The sequence below is a fragment of the Triturus cristatus genome, chromosome 10 (assembly GCF_964204655.1).
Source record: "Triturus cristatus chromosome 10, aTriCri1.1, whole genome shotgun sequence".
NCBI lineage: Eukaryota > Metazoa > Chordata > Amphibia > Caudata > Salamandridae > Triturus > Triturus cristatus.
In genome coordinates, this window is record NC_140593.1 from 472878424 (window position 1) to 472893618 (window position 15195).

Below are 15195 nucleotides of genomic sequence, written 5' to 3' on the forward strand. Positions count from 1 at the left end.
TGTTAGGAGATTTGCAACAATATGTTTTAAGAGCTACTGTAACCTAGATATAGGGAATCAAGGCCAATTAAGCTGTCCTGAACTTTGGGGCCTATGCACTGTGATACTCATACTGTAATATTTATTGAAATGGAAGAGGCCCATCCCTGACACACTGCAAAGAAAATGTCTTGCGAAAAATATATGCACATGAGAATGGGACTCATAAACTAATGAAAAGCACGATTGTGTTTGAAATAGGAATAAAAATGCATATTCAAATGTACAGCACGTTCAGCAATACATTGGGAAAGCAACACTAACCAAAATCTACAACATCCTCTTCGAAATCCCTAAACCAATCTCTTTTCACGGCCCAGACAGAAACCATCATAAAGATGATGATTCGACTATAAAAACAGGCACGAGATGTTTTGATTGGATTTCTCCTAAATTCTCTGCCTCGGATTTCTTATGTGGCCCGAATGGTAAACTCCGGGAATGTTTATGTTTGGTGCAGCTCTTTGCAAGTTGGCATTTTTCACTTTCTAAACTTCCTCCATCTTTCTCTGACTCGTACAAAATGTGCTTATTTAACCCCGCGGTCACAGCTGGCGGTTTTCTAGTACACTAATGTCCTTACACAGGTCAGCATTGCTGCTGACGTCAGCTCACAAAGAGCTGGGAATGCAGATTTTCTTAGCTAGAATAGTGAAGGACAGGCCTGATTTTGTTAAACAGTAGTGAAAAGGCTTCTGGGTCACTGGAACTTTAAAAGCTTGTCCTAAATTTGGCTGCAAATGTAGCAGTGGTTATTGAGATAACTAAGGTAAACAACCGAACACAGCACAATGACATAGACAAATACACAACACAACACAGATAAAACATAATGGGGTTCAACACAACAAGACAGCCAAAACTAAATGTAACACTACGCATCACTTTGCCGTAATGCAGCAAAAAAAAACAACATAGCCTGTCTCTAAATAAAATCTCTCCCAGGAAAAATATGCACAAACAATATTGCCACACATTCTCACCTCCAGAGAACTATTTTCATAGTAAGGTGGTAAATAATGTTCGCACTAAGGACAGGCTAAAATTACCACCAAGGTCCTGAAATAGCACCAATGAAAATAAGGAAAATGTTTTTTCACGTGGCCCTAAACCAGTAAGAGATGGTATGTAACTCCCCCATACCACAAGCATTGGTGTTTGTGAAAAGGTAAGTTTCTCTCCTCAAGAGAGCATAGAGTGGTCCCCACTAAAGAGATAGCAAGCATCAAAATACTTTATTTTATTTTGTATACTCATACAGTTCTACTGACCCACTGTGACAAAAAGAAATTTAAAATAAATTTATTGGACCTGATCACAAATCCATTCGTGCTCCTAAGTTCAAGTTTAGTGAGCAAATGATATGATTTAGGACTCCAAAATCAGTTCATAGTGCATGAATCTGCAATGGTAAATCAATGTACTTATGTGATATGACAGCAGGGTGGTATAATATTACATAGTAGTAAATCTTTTCTTATGGGCGGTGAGTAGATGCTGAAGCATTTCTTTAGGGGCCGATAGGGGTGCTACCCACCTAATAAATGCTTTCTTGTGAGGGTGGTTGGCTGCAGAGACTCCGAGTCAGATACAACAGTGCCTGTGTCAGGTTCCAATAGCTCTCATAGCACGAGCAAATGAATGTGTCAATGAACCGTTGAAGTGTTCTGTGGACCATCCCATCCTCCCACTCACACACACCGCAGGCAGGAAAATAAAGAGCATCATTAACATGTAAAGAGAGACCTAATGGCTCTATAATGGCCCGCTGCAGAGAAACATTTCACATTTAAAACTAAGCTTCTCTTCACCACTCTAAAATGGACCTATTCCCTTGGTTATTTGTTGAATTGGTGGTTGAAGCCTCACACACACACAAGCTTTTTTGCTGCTATGGGATAGGTAAAGAGTGGCCAGGGGTGACAGCAGTGACCATTGGTCTCATAACTGATCGTACACCCCCAGTTGTCCGACTCCAGCAAGATAACACTGACTCTCAGAAGTACATTTGGCAAAAATATACATATTTTAAGTTCCTTTCAATGTCAACAATACATTGTGTGGAAGATTGTCACGCACCTTTTCCGATGGCACAACAGACAATATTGCTACCAATCATTCAGGGTATGGCTAGTGTGGGCTTTGGGTCTGTCCCCTGCCCGTGATTGGGTGCCTTTCTATCCTCGTGGTTCAGTGGTTGTCGTCCCTATTCTTATATTTAACCGACCCCTGGACCATGTGGGTTTCATCCTTATTTTTGATTGGTTCAGTGCATCTTTCTACTGCTGACATCAGGAAATTATTTTGCTTTGTGCTTTTATTCAATGCTATTTGTGATTTAGCACTCAATAGGAGTGCATGTATCGCTCCTCCCCCTTACACTTTCTCTTTCCCTCTCATCTCACTCCGTCACCTTCTAATTCCCCACCTCTACCCATTACCTCCATATTCCTCTTTCTCCATTTACCCCATGCCAAGATCAGAATCCAACTCCTGTTAGCTACTGCAAGGCAGCAAAAGATGTTTAAATGCCCATCCCAGAAGTAAGAGGGTGAAATTGGCGCTTCAGGTGGGCAGGCCACGCTGTATTGCCAGCATTGCCTGCAGGAACGAATAGTACAGGGAGGGTGTGTGCTCATGTTAGATGCTGGGTGTGGAGTCTTCTGTTTCCCATGACATAACTTGGGCATCTATAGCAGGATGACCACTTTACTCACTTTATGATTTACATCTGCCCCATATGCCATGTGTCCATATCATCAGAAATGAAGCGGTTCAAAAGGGGGTGGTGATGGACGGAGCATCAGAACCAATCAAACACTCACACCCAGTCATCAGATCTGGGTTTGATCCATCACCGTTCTTTAGCCCACTCTGCCACCCCAGTTCAGACATGGCCATATGCAAATCAGTCTGACCCTGTGCCTCATGGGAACAGTCCAGCCTGAACTGCCAAGCCATGCCTTCCCTGGATCGGAAACAAGCTTCCTAGGACCGGTTTCTGGCATTTCAGCCGTCTTCAGCCAGGCTTGCTTGAATCCAGTGGCAAAGTGAGCAAGGGACTCACGTCTGAGCATACCCTGCCAACTTATGGCGGACAAAGCGGTACAAAAGGGGGTGGTGATGAACGGAGCATCAGAACCAATCAAACACTCACACCCAGTCATCAGATCTGGGTTTGATCCATCACCGTTCTTTAGCCCACTCTGCCACCCCAGTTCAGACATGGCCATATGCAAATCAGTCTGACCCTGTGCCTCATGGGAACAGTCCAGCCTGAACTGCCAAGCCATGCCTTCCCTGGATCGGAAACAAGCTTCCTAGGACCGGTTTCTGGCATTTCAGCTGTCTTCAGCCAGGCTTGCTTGAATCCAGTGGCAAAGTGACCAAGGGACTCACGTCTGAGCATACCCTGCCAACTTATGGCGGACAAAGCGGTACAAAAGGGGGTGGTGATGGACGGAGCATCAGAACCAATCAAACACTCACACCCAGTCATCAGATCTGGGTTTGATCCATCACCGTTCTTTAGCCCAATCTGCCACCCCAGTTCAGACATGGCCATATGCAAATCAGTCTGACCCTGTGCCTCATGGGAACAGTCCAGCCTGAACTGCCAAGCCATGCCTTCCCTGGATCGGAAACAAGCTTCCTAGGACCGGTTTCTGGCATTTCAGCCGTCTTCAGCCAGGCTTGCTTGAATCCAGTGGCAAAGTGAGCAAGGGACTTGATTGGTTCTGATGCTCCGTCCATCACCACCCCCTTTTGTACCGCTTTGTTCGCCATAAGTTGGCAGGGTATGCTCAGACGTGAGTCCCTTGCTCACTTTGCCACTGGATTCAAGCAAGCCTGGCTGAAGACGGCTGAAATGCCAGAAACCAGTCCTAGGAAGTTTGTTTCCGGTCCAGGGAAGGCATGGCTTGGCAGTCCGGGCTGGACTGTTCCCATGAGGCACAGGGTCAGACTGATTTGCATATGGCCATGTCTGAACTGGGGTGGCAGAGTGGGCTAAAGAACGGTGATGGCTCAAAGTCGGATCTGTTGACTGGTTGTGAGTGTTTGATTGGTTCTGATGCTCCGTCCATCACCACCCCCTTTTTGTACCGCATCAGAAATGAAGCCACCTGTGTCAGACATGAGAATCCCCGGATAGGCTCTAAGCAGCCCATGCCAGGCAATATAAACACCACAGACAACCTTGAACAATAAGCTTGATATGTGCGGAGCAAACAAGACATGTGGCTACCAAGCCTATAAGAGAGATTGTGTTGAAATTTACTTTTATTATAATGTTTTTACATGATGTTTAATGTTGTCTAGCTATTTGCATTTAGCCATGTTTTACTATCAAATGCAGTCACGGCGCACTGTTTAGTGAGTGGTAGTATAAAAAGTGATTTGTTCGGCAGTGACAGCATCCTACGATCAACCGACACTCCGCGTCCCATGGGTTGGCTGTGGTCTCTGTGCTATGTTTAGAGGATTGGATTTCAGTGCTGGTACGTATCCAAGTGTAGGTGGGGATAACAGGATGGCAGACGCATGCTGTACCATCAATAGCCTCCTTACATACACGGATCACTTTGCCACAGGAGAACATACCATCAGCCCTCAACATGGATCTCCTATGGAGGTGCTAGATCGGGGTGTGCTGAAATGCATCTGGTGACACGAGGGAAAAAAAATCATCACTACTCGTGATGAAACCTCTTCATCTAGGGATACTGATGATGTCTAATACCCAGTAGGGGGTGGTCATGCCTATGATATACTGTGTTTAGCACCGAGGCGAACCAGCCATTTTAGGACTTGGCCAAGCTGTGGCTCATAAAGTTTAACCCTGAACTCCAAATGTCTTACACTGATAACAGTTAGATATAACGGACACCAGCTAGTGATATAAATAGCTCAAAAATATGATTAACAAAATAAAGGAGATTAAGAATATTTTAGGAAACCACATGCACTATGTTTATAATATTCAATGTTTTGTTCTACTTCTGTTCCAGTATAAATGTAGGCAGAAACTTGTGTTCCTATTCGGAGAGGACATGGCCTAGATGCTTGGCCTCTATGTACAATCTGAGCAAGACCCAGACTGATATCCCAATGGTTAGTCTCTGAGGGTAATGGCACAGCCAAGTGTTAAAACAATGTAATTGTATGCCCCAAGATAAGCAACCAATGCAGTAGACAGATTTGAGATCAAAGCATTCCTAATCTAGAAACCACTTTCGGGCAGCCTCCAAAATGGAGCAAATGTAGACAAAGGCTCAAAGTTGGGAATGTCTTTGAGACACCCAAGAAAGGAAAACAAATCTAATAAGAATCAGAAATGAGCAAAGGTCATTACTGATTTGAATCAAAATAATTTTAGTGTTAAAGTATGCCGATGGTTGGTGCTTCTGTTTTACCGAACAGTTACAGAAGTTCCCCTCACCAACCTCTGTTGAAGGTCCAGTAATAATTATCTCACTTGAGTTCATATGCATTGGAGGTTTTAAAAACAATATTTTAGTGTTTTCAGCAAAGCAAGATGGATTGTCATAATTACAAATGTATTCGTTGTTGAGCACCATCTTCACAAAAAGAAAGATGCATGGTTGTAATAGAAAAAGAGGTACCTTTCCTACTGGTTCCACATTGTTTTCTCGATAGTTCTTCTAATAAGTTTCCAATATCCTCACCTTCGCTAGGGCATGACTACACACTGCAGTGAGGAATGTTACCTGATCAATGTGTTTTACATCAGTTGATCATGACATCGTGTGTTAGCATTAGTCAACATCTTAAGGGAGGCGTGTGGTGTCAATTTAGTTTCATGTCTCACTTACTAACACAAGGGATCGAGCTTAGGAAGCTGCACAGTCAAGGGTATCCATACAACATTGTATACAACCCAGTGGCAATAGTGGAATGTCAGTGTTTGGCTCTGTGGTGCTTAGTGCATGCCTAGGACAGGTCAAGCATAGTGACACTTTCTCATCTAGGTCTTCATAAGAGATGACCACTGAATAGCACGGACACCTACCAACACTACTCAGATATGTGGCTTGGTGACTGTGAAGTTCCCATCTGCTTCTTATTTTTGCCCTGGCGTTGTTTTAGAATCTAATCAGGGCTTTACTTTCTAGGGTGACTCCTTTTACAAGCTAAATCTTGAGTGGCTTTAATTTCTGCAAGTATTGGTGTCTTTTGTGAGACTTCTTCCTGGTTGCCTAGGAGGGCAACAGTGCTCAATTGCTAGGGAAGTGGATGAGTGTTCTTGTTATGATCTGTTTTCTTACTTCCTGACTTGGTACCTTACATGACAGTTTATACTCACATTTCTTTATTCCTACCATCTAACCTTATTTAGCTGCATTCCTTTCTAATCCTCCTTTTATAGGGCTCGCGCCCTAGCGTTGCAGTGCGCAGCATTGCTCGCACAGGCGAGAGCCCTTTTGTGTGGGGTTTGAAAACAGAGCCTGGAATCGCACACGCTCGTGCGTGTGCTTTTCCTTTTGGCTTCCACGATTGGCCTTTGCGTGCGTGTTTTTCCAAAGACGGCACACAATAGGCCAAAGGCGGACGCATTGCTCCGCCCATGGCCTATTGGTGTCTATTACGCGCACCAAAGGCCATGTGGTTTCAGTTATCGTGCCCAGACGCATTCTGGACTATGAAAATACAGAGCTCAAGGAAGGAGCCACCAAGGCTTTATGGGAGATCCTCTGTTTAACTGATAACTAGTGAAAGTTAGACAAAGCTAGTGTTTTGTGCATTTCTTATTGATAAGATTCACTGTATTGGCTTGTACAAGCTGCAATTGTTCCATCCGAGAGGCCGGTGAGGCCAGATATATGGCACTACTATAATCCAGTCTAGATTGCATGAACACATTCACTGCATCCTTTGACAACTCTGTGACGTAGCCAGTGACTTTTTTGAACAGTGCATACACCAAGAATTGATGCATCCTTTAGGTTCTTGGTACAGTATTAGGATTTGAATGCCCTACTTGTGAAAATAGCCAAATGGAGGACGTTTTAGGTGAAAGTCTCCTACCAAAATGAGCTTCTTACATGGCCTTTGCCATTCATCCATATACAGATGACCTTAATAAAATGACGATCTTGTGCCACAATGTGTAAATTACCAAAAATACATCAGTCTTTTCTCATAAAGTAGGTTGTTGTGAAAGCCTTTTATCTGGTTTGTTTTCAATGTAAAGCAGTAACTGATTGAAAATATTAGATGAAATTAGTTTTACATGAAATACAACTTTATCTTTAATCTCACGGGATAGATTGCAGCATCAGATTTATTTAAAGAGGAGTACAAAATGGAGAAAAAAAATCTGCATCTGGTCCCAGTATGCATAAGTTATTGTTTCTAAAGTATCAGAGAAATAGTGTGCAGGAAAGAGCTCAGAGTTTGCTTGAGGTTCAGCCTGTCACAGTCTAGTCAACAGGCTAGTGACAGGCTCTTTCCTGTCCAGCGTTCGTGAAGCTTGTTTACGCCCCGCCAAGGATTTCTTGAGTGGAGATCATTGGCCCTGTACTCCATTGCCTTTGTTTGTTGATCCCACTAATGGAGCTGCTCGAATGCTGTTGTGTAGCAATTTACTAGTCAATATCCGAAAACAACAAAGGCTGCTGCTTTATATATATTAAATGTAAATGTTACATTAGATTACATTGTGTGACAGTACTGTATCAGGCGTGTCCAGTAACCCGACTGTGGTGATAGATTGATCAATTTCTCACTTTACCCTTATAGTCCACCATGGGAGAGAGTGGTCTTTTAATACCTTCTAACCTTTCATCTTGCGACCCTAGCCCACCTGGCCTCATATTCTTTTGACCTCTGCACCCCTCCTGATTTCAGATGCTCCCACATTTAATACCAACAAGTTCATCTCAGTGAAAACATGTAGGTGAGACAAGCTTGTACATTGTGCGATAAGAGCAGCTAATGAATCTAGAACAGTAAGATTAATGTTACAGCTAAGTAACTTGTTCTCATAGATTCTCGAAGAGATGAAGCATAGGAATAAAACAGGATTATGGCTCCCTCCAGCTTCTCATCTGATGTTCATCTGCTGTACCGTGTGGCTTCGCAGCAGGCTGAAGTTGATGGTTTGGAGGTATCTTGACATTGCGATAAAAGCAAGTTACGAGTATGCATTCCCTATACGGCTACCATGCAGGTAATGCTACACCGTTCTTCGTTGCCCACTAGGATGCAAAGCCAGTGCCTAGCGTATGCCGCCGTGCCGTGCTGTGTAGCTGCCTACAAGTCGACTGTTTCTGTCCTCCTACCGCCCCCTCGTCCCTTGCTGGGCTTTTCCCAGATCTTCTTGAAAAGGTAGACTCCCAACGGACTGATGTACCATAAACTTGAGCAGTGCCTGGTGCTGGATAGCCTATTCTTCGTGCATGTCAGACTTGTTTGTATGTTCCAGAATTCTCTGGAGTTCTCTACATTTATAGAGAGTAATGTGCCACTGCCTGCCAATGTCTGCATGTAGTGGTAAATTGCTCCCTTCCCCACCTGCCCGATTCATTTTCCTCCGTAATTACACATGCAACAGGCTTACATATCTGATTGTTAGCTTATGCCACATTTTCTACCACCCGCCGTTTCATATAGTCGGTACTTCTGTTGGTATGCTTCTCTCCACTTCACCTGTCTCAGTTGTTCACTCATGTTCACCAGTGCCACTTTTCAACAAGCATTTGCAATGCAATAGGTCTTGCATTATTAAAGTTTGAGGTATTGGCATTGCTAAATAATGCAACATCAATAGCTCAAACTTTAATAATGTGAGACCTATTGCATTGCAAATGCTTGTTGATGTTGAACTTTGAGCTCTCTGCTATTCAAAATGATACCTTCTGATTTGCCTCTCATTGAAGACTGTTTTCTTCCCTCACCCCTTTCTTCACTTTTTACATATTGCTTCACTATACAGCAAATAATACAAGAAAATAACACAAAATAAACGAATAAATAACCTTTTATTGTTCCCGTTTCCTTAAAAGTAATCTGATCTACCTGAGAATAGAAGCTTTAATATTCAAACCTCGACTTTAAAAATAATCATGAGATGAAAACGTGTTCTTTGATTACACCCCATTCTTTAAGCCACGGTGATGGTGTAATTGTATTTCCCACTTCCTCTGATGGCTCACAAATATAATACACAATTTGACTTGTCAAGAATAATTACACTTCTCATCTTCTATTTGTCACTGCTCTTTAAAATATAAACACTGCATGCGGTTAACAAGCAAAGAGGAGGTTTATTTTTCTACCTATTATAGCATTAATGTCAGACAAACACTTAATACAGCTTTCAATTTCAGTCTGGTGTGCTTGAATATAAAATAAAAATAGCGAGTTATCTTAAATTGAAAATGTTAATAGAGGCCTCTTGCAAATTGAGACTGGCGATGGCTCTATTTTTCATAGAAAATAAACGCTCTTCAATAGACAAACAGTGGCAATTCGAGACTCTAAACCCACTTAACTACAAAACGCAGTTACATAGAAAACAAGTCAAGAAGCGAGAGAGGGCCGAATTTAAAAAGAGAAAATTCTCCACTGGAGGAATTACCACTGCTGCGACAACGGTAATTTCACTGGTGAACTATTGGCTGGGAAGTGCACCTATGGCCTTCAGTACAGGTTGTGCGGGTGGTAATTCGGCACATTTCTGTTGAATTAACACCTTACATAATGACAAGTTTTTACTGGGGCGAATTTGCAACTGTCAAAGCATAGGAAACCTAGGAGTAGAAAAGGGAGAGGAATTCGTGAAAATATTCTAATAAGGGGTCGGTAATTCCAAGGGCTAAGTGTTGTTCCTCATTCTCTGCCTAAACCTCTGAACGGCCGGTAAATTAATGTACATTGATTGGGGTAAAGGACTGTTTTCGTGGAAGTACCCTTTTCATGATTAAAATCCAGTTCATTTTGTCGCAATTAACACGATATTTTAAATTGACTAAAAAAAAATTAACAAGTAAAAGAAACATATCATCTAAATTCTAAGCGAACGTGCAGTATTCGCTGAACCCAGCTCTGGGTTGGCATAGGGAGGTTAAACCATCTTGAAACGTCTTAAAATAGATCATGCTTCTGTAATCGGATATAGTTGCAGTAATAGCTACCAAGTCATGGCTCTATTTTAATAAGTGCCGCGAGCGCGATGGGGCACATCCGAAATAAGCGCCAGTAACTAGGTAAAAGCGAGCCAGACATCTGATCTCTTGTCTGACTGCAAGGCGCATTAAGTCGAAGACAAGGCCCGCTCAGAATAAAATGGAGTGTGTGTTGGTCATTGTTCGCTAATCACCGGCCTCCGCGTGTGGATTAGTTATTTACCTTCGCCTGGACAATGGGGCCCCCTTGTTCACGCTTGCTATTGCCTCTCTGGCCTTTGAACAGCAGAGTGAAGACGTGTAACTCACCAAGAAAACAATGCGAGGCAAACAGGAACAAGCAGTCAGTCAGCTAAACAAATGGCTCAGATGGGATTTCGGCAGAGGCGTGACGCAGCCCCTTGAGGGATAGGGGGGCCCACCCCCATTCAAAGGACCCCCATTGAGAGCGAGGCCATTGAATATCTATCTATGAGATACGGGGGTGTCAGGGACCCTCCCGACATTGTGTGGGGAGCGGTGAGGCATCACTGGATTTGGCATTAAGACTATTTATGTTTTATGCTTGAAAACTACTATCCGCAGCTTTAGCACAAAACAATAGGGAATCGCTTCTGTGCTTCGCCTCTGGTGCGTTTGTGTCACACAACGTGAGGCAGATCATTGTGACAACATGAAATGACTTCCTTTCCAAAACGAAACCGCAAACCGAGGCTTCCACGTGCGCTAATCCACCACCCCCAGCCCGATCAGGGAACATAAAAACATGTGTTCTTAGGGAAAGGGCCCCAAACTTATCATAATTATTCAGGTTTTATTACATATATTCCATTAAGCCATACAAGACCAGGCACTAGGTTGGGAGGTATTGCTCTTAAACCATATATAACATGAATTATATACCACAGTGCCATGTCATTACATACACTGAAAACGGTCTACATTTGTATATCCACTGTAAAAATATTGTAAAGCAAAAAAGAAGCAATACAGTGTCTGATATTGATTAAAGTTCTGCTTTGGCTAAAATTATTGGTGGCCAGCCAAGCAAGGTTCGAGCCTGGAGAACAAGCGTTGGCTCAGCTCTTGCGCCACGGGGACTGGCAAGCAAAAACAGAGCTGTGCAAGGCCATAGCCTTGTTCACTCCCTAATCACGTTTTAAAAGAGAAAAAACACTACACAGACGATAGCTGAGTGCACACAATGTAACAAGCATTGGCAAAGCCAAAATGTCTCACATTTGGGTCTTTTGGCTTTGAGAATGTTATTTTACCCTGAGTATAGCAAATCTCTACATGGGGAATTTCGAGACTAAATTTATTTAGAATTTGAAAACAAACGATTGTGGTATAGTTTCATCGAATATATCTTTTTCATTTGGCAGGGAGAAGAAGATCTTGATCAGTTCTTTCTATGGATCAACATATGTGATAGCAATTTTAAATTTACCCCAAAAACAAGCAAGGAATTGTGGAATTCCTGGATATCTGGATAGAACATGAAAATCAACATCTTGCTGTATCGCTTTACACTAAACCTACTGCAAAGAATACCCTTCTCCACTACAGTAGCTTCCATCCACATTATCAAGCATAAGGTATCCCCTTTAAGCCAATTTCTACAGCTCTGTAGGAACTGTTCGAGCCTTATGGAATTTATAAAACATGCAGAGGTACTGAAACACAAATCGTTGGCAGGGGGGCTTCCCCAACAGATTAGTCCATTACTCCTTCAAAAGGGCTAAATATTTCAATAGAGACACCATGTTTGAGGCCAGGGAGAAAAAGGTAGAGAACAAACTGGTCTGTGTTACACGTGACTCAAATCTGGACCAGAAAATCAGGCCGGCAGTTGGCTCACAATGTCATCTACTAAACATCAATGAGCATGAACCTAAGCTACCAAAATCCATATTTGCATTAAAGAGTTACCAAAACCCGAGGAATTTGTTAGTAAAGGCGAGACCCAAGACCCATGATCAATTTTGCCAAAAATATATCACTGGCACTAACCCTGTCAAGGGTAACCACAGATATGGCACGTGCCAGGCATGTGACAATTCTATTGTAGCAGACCAAGTGGAAGTTGGCAATAAGACAGTTGAATTAAGAGACACGACAAACTGCAGGACCTCCAATGTAGTTTACGGTTTCTTATGCCCATGTGGCTGTGGCTATGTGGGAGAAACAGGGAGAGAAATAAGACTTAGAATAGGAGAACACAAGTCTAATATTCACAATCAGAAGACATCACCACCCATAGTTCAGCACTGGCTTGACCAGGGGCACACTGACAAAGAACTAAGATGGACCATATTGGAAAGGATAGGGCTGCTGAGAGGGATAGATGACAAGAAGTGTCTCAAAAAAAGAGAGGTTTTCTGCATCGTTCTATTGGACACGCATAAAAAAGGACTCAATGAAATGACACCTTGGGAAAATGCCCTGTAGGCTGGCAGTAGCTGCCTTTATTTTATTATACATCTGTCATTGCTTGTTTTAATGCAAGAAGGATCCCTTTTCACTCTGATCCAGAACTATATGCCTATGCCCAGAGAAAATCTCTATATATTTTTATGCGTATGTATTCTCCTTTTTGAGCTCTGAGTCATGATATTATCTGAGCTGTCCCATATTTTCCTTTTTGGACAGGGCCCGATTATATATATTTGTCTTCTGTTTATCTAGCTTCATTTTGGATATCTTCTGCACATAAATATATGATGCCACAAGCACTTTTTCCCTTGAGATGTTTATTCATGACGATGTCGAATTTCTCTCCCACTTCTGGATAGCGAAAGCTTGCTGTAATTTTTTATATATATAATAATAGAAAAAGTCCTGGGTTGACTGGCTGCCTTTCTCTATTGTTATCAGCCATTTCGCCTATCTTTCTGGCGAATTCCCTTTATTCACCCTCCTAAGATGGCGACACTGTTGCAACGTCTTCTCAGTGGTCCCTTAGCAATACTTATGTGCAACCCATTACGGAGAAAGCATCGCTTGATTCCAGGCACGTGATTTGAACGAAATATGTGACATCCCGGCTACCAACAGAACCTAGTCTGTTCCACTCTGCTCCCATTTTGCGATATAGTACACCATAGGCATCGGTACCGTCTAGGCAAACTGAGGGATATATCAGCTCCCCTATAGCCGCAAACCAAACAAGGAGTTTGAATTCTTACGCTTCCCTTTCATTAAGATTTCACACAGGTGAGTCAAATACTTTATGACCTTACATGTAAGATGCGTATCTCCCCATTTCTATGCTTCCTCCTCGGTGACTTTGGGTTCTCTACAGTTGACTCTTTTTACCATGCTCATGATTAATGTAACCGGCAAAAATGACATGGGTAGTTCTAATATCTGGACAGGAGCGACTCATTTCTTCCATTGAGAAATTTATATGTGCACTGCCCCTATTCCTACACACCTAATTCGTACCTTGGACAATTCAGTCAGTTAGAGGACTTTCTGGCTCACATGCAGATGAGGCAATCTTGATTCTCATTGCCTGCTCTCTTTCTGATGATAATATAACTGGTTCAATTTCTGATTTATAGAGTCATTCTTATCCTTTTTCCTGGGAGATTCAGAACACCTATGAATTATGGCCATTCACCGCTATCGGATTTGAGATAAACGGACCAAGATCCACTACCCTCTCCTGATGTAGGGCCGTGTGTGATGGCTGTTATATACTCAGCTTTTTGTGCAGCTGAGTGAGACTGATCTCTTTATTTATTCATGCCTATTGTATCACTTTGCGGTACAAAAGGGGGTGGTGATGGATGGAGCATCAGAACCAATCAAACACTCACACCCAGTCAACAGATCTGGGTTTAATCCATCACCGTTCTTTAGCCCACCCCAGTTCAGACGTGGCCATATGCAAATCAGTCTGACCCTGTGCCTCATGGGAACAGTCCAGCCCGAACTGCCAAGCCATGCCTTCCCTGGACCGGAAACAAGCTTCCTAGGACCGGTTTCTGGCATTTCAGCCGTCTTCAGCCAGGCTTGCTTGAATCCAGTGGCAAAGTGAGCAAGGGACTCAACGTCTGAGCATACCCTGCCAACTTATGTCGAACAAAGCGGTACATAAGGGGGTGGTGATGGACGGAGCATCAGAACCAATCAAACACTCACACCCAGTCAACAGATCTGGGTTTAATCCATCACGTTCTTTAGCCCACTCTGCCACCCCAGTTCAGACATGGCCGTATGCAAATCAGTCTGACCCTGTGCCTCATGGGAACAGTCCAGCCCGAACTGCCAAGCCATGCCTTCCCTGGACCGGAAACAAGCTTCCTAGGACCGGTTTCGGACTGGACTGTTCCCATGAGGCACAGGGTCAGACTGAGTTGCATATGGCCATGTCTGAACTGGGGTGGCAGAGTGGGCTAAAGAACGGTGATGGATTAAACCCAGATCTGTTGACTGGGTGTGAGTGTTTGATTGGTTCTGATGCTCCGTCCATCACCACCCCCTTTTGTACCGCTTTGTTCGCCATAAGTTGGCAGGGTATGCTCAGACGTTGAGTCCCTTGCTCACTTTGCCACTGGATTCAAGCAAGCCTGGCTGAAGACGGCTGAAATGCCAGAAACCGGTCCTAGGAAGCTTGTTTCCAGGCCAGGGAAGGCATGGCTTGGCAGTTCGGGCTGGACTGTTCCCATGAGGCACAGGGTCAGACTGATTTGCATATGGCCATGTCTGAACTGGGGTGGCAGAGTGGGCTAAAGAACAGTGATGGATTAAACCCAGATCTGTTGACTGGGTGTGAGTGTTTGATTGGTTCTGATGCTCCGTCCATCACCACCCCCTTTTGTACCGCTTTGTTCGCCATAAGTTGGCAGGGTATGCTCAGACGTTGAGTCCCTTGCTCACTTTGCCACTGGATTCAAGCAAGCCTGGCTGAAGACGGCTGAAATGCCAGAAACCGGTCCTAGGAAGCTTGTTTCCAGGCCAGGGAAGGCATGGCTTGGCAGTTCGGGCTGGACTGTTCCCA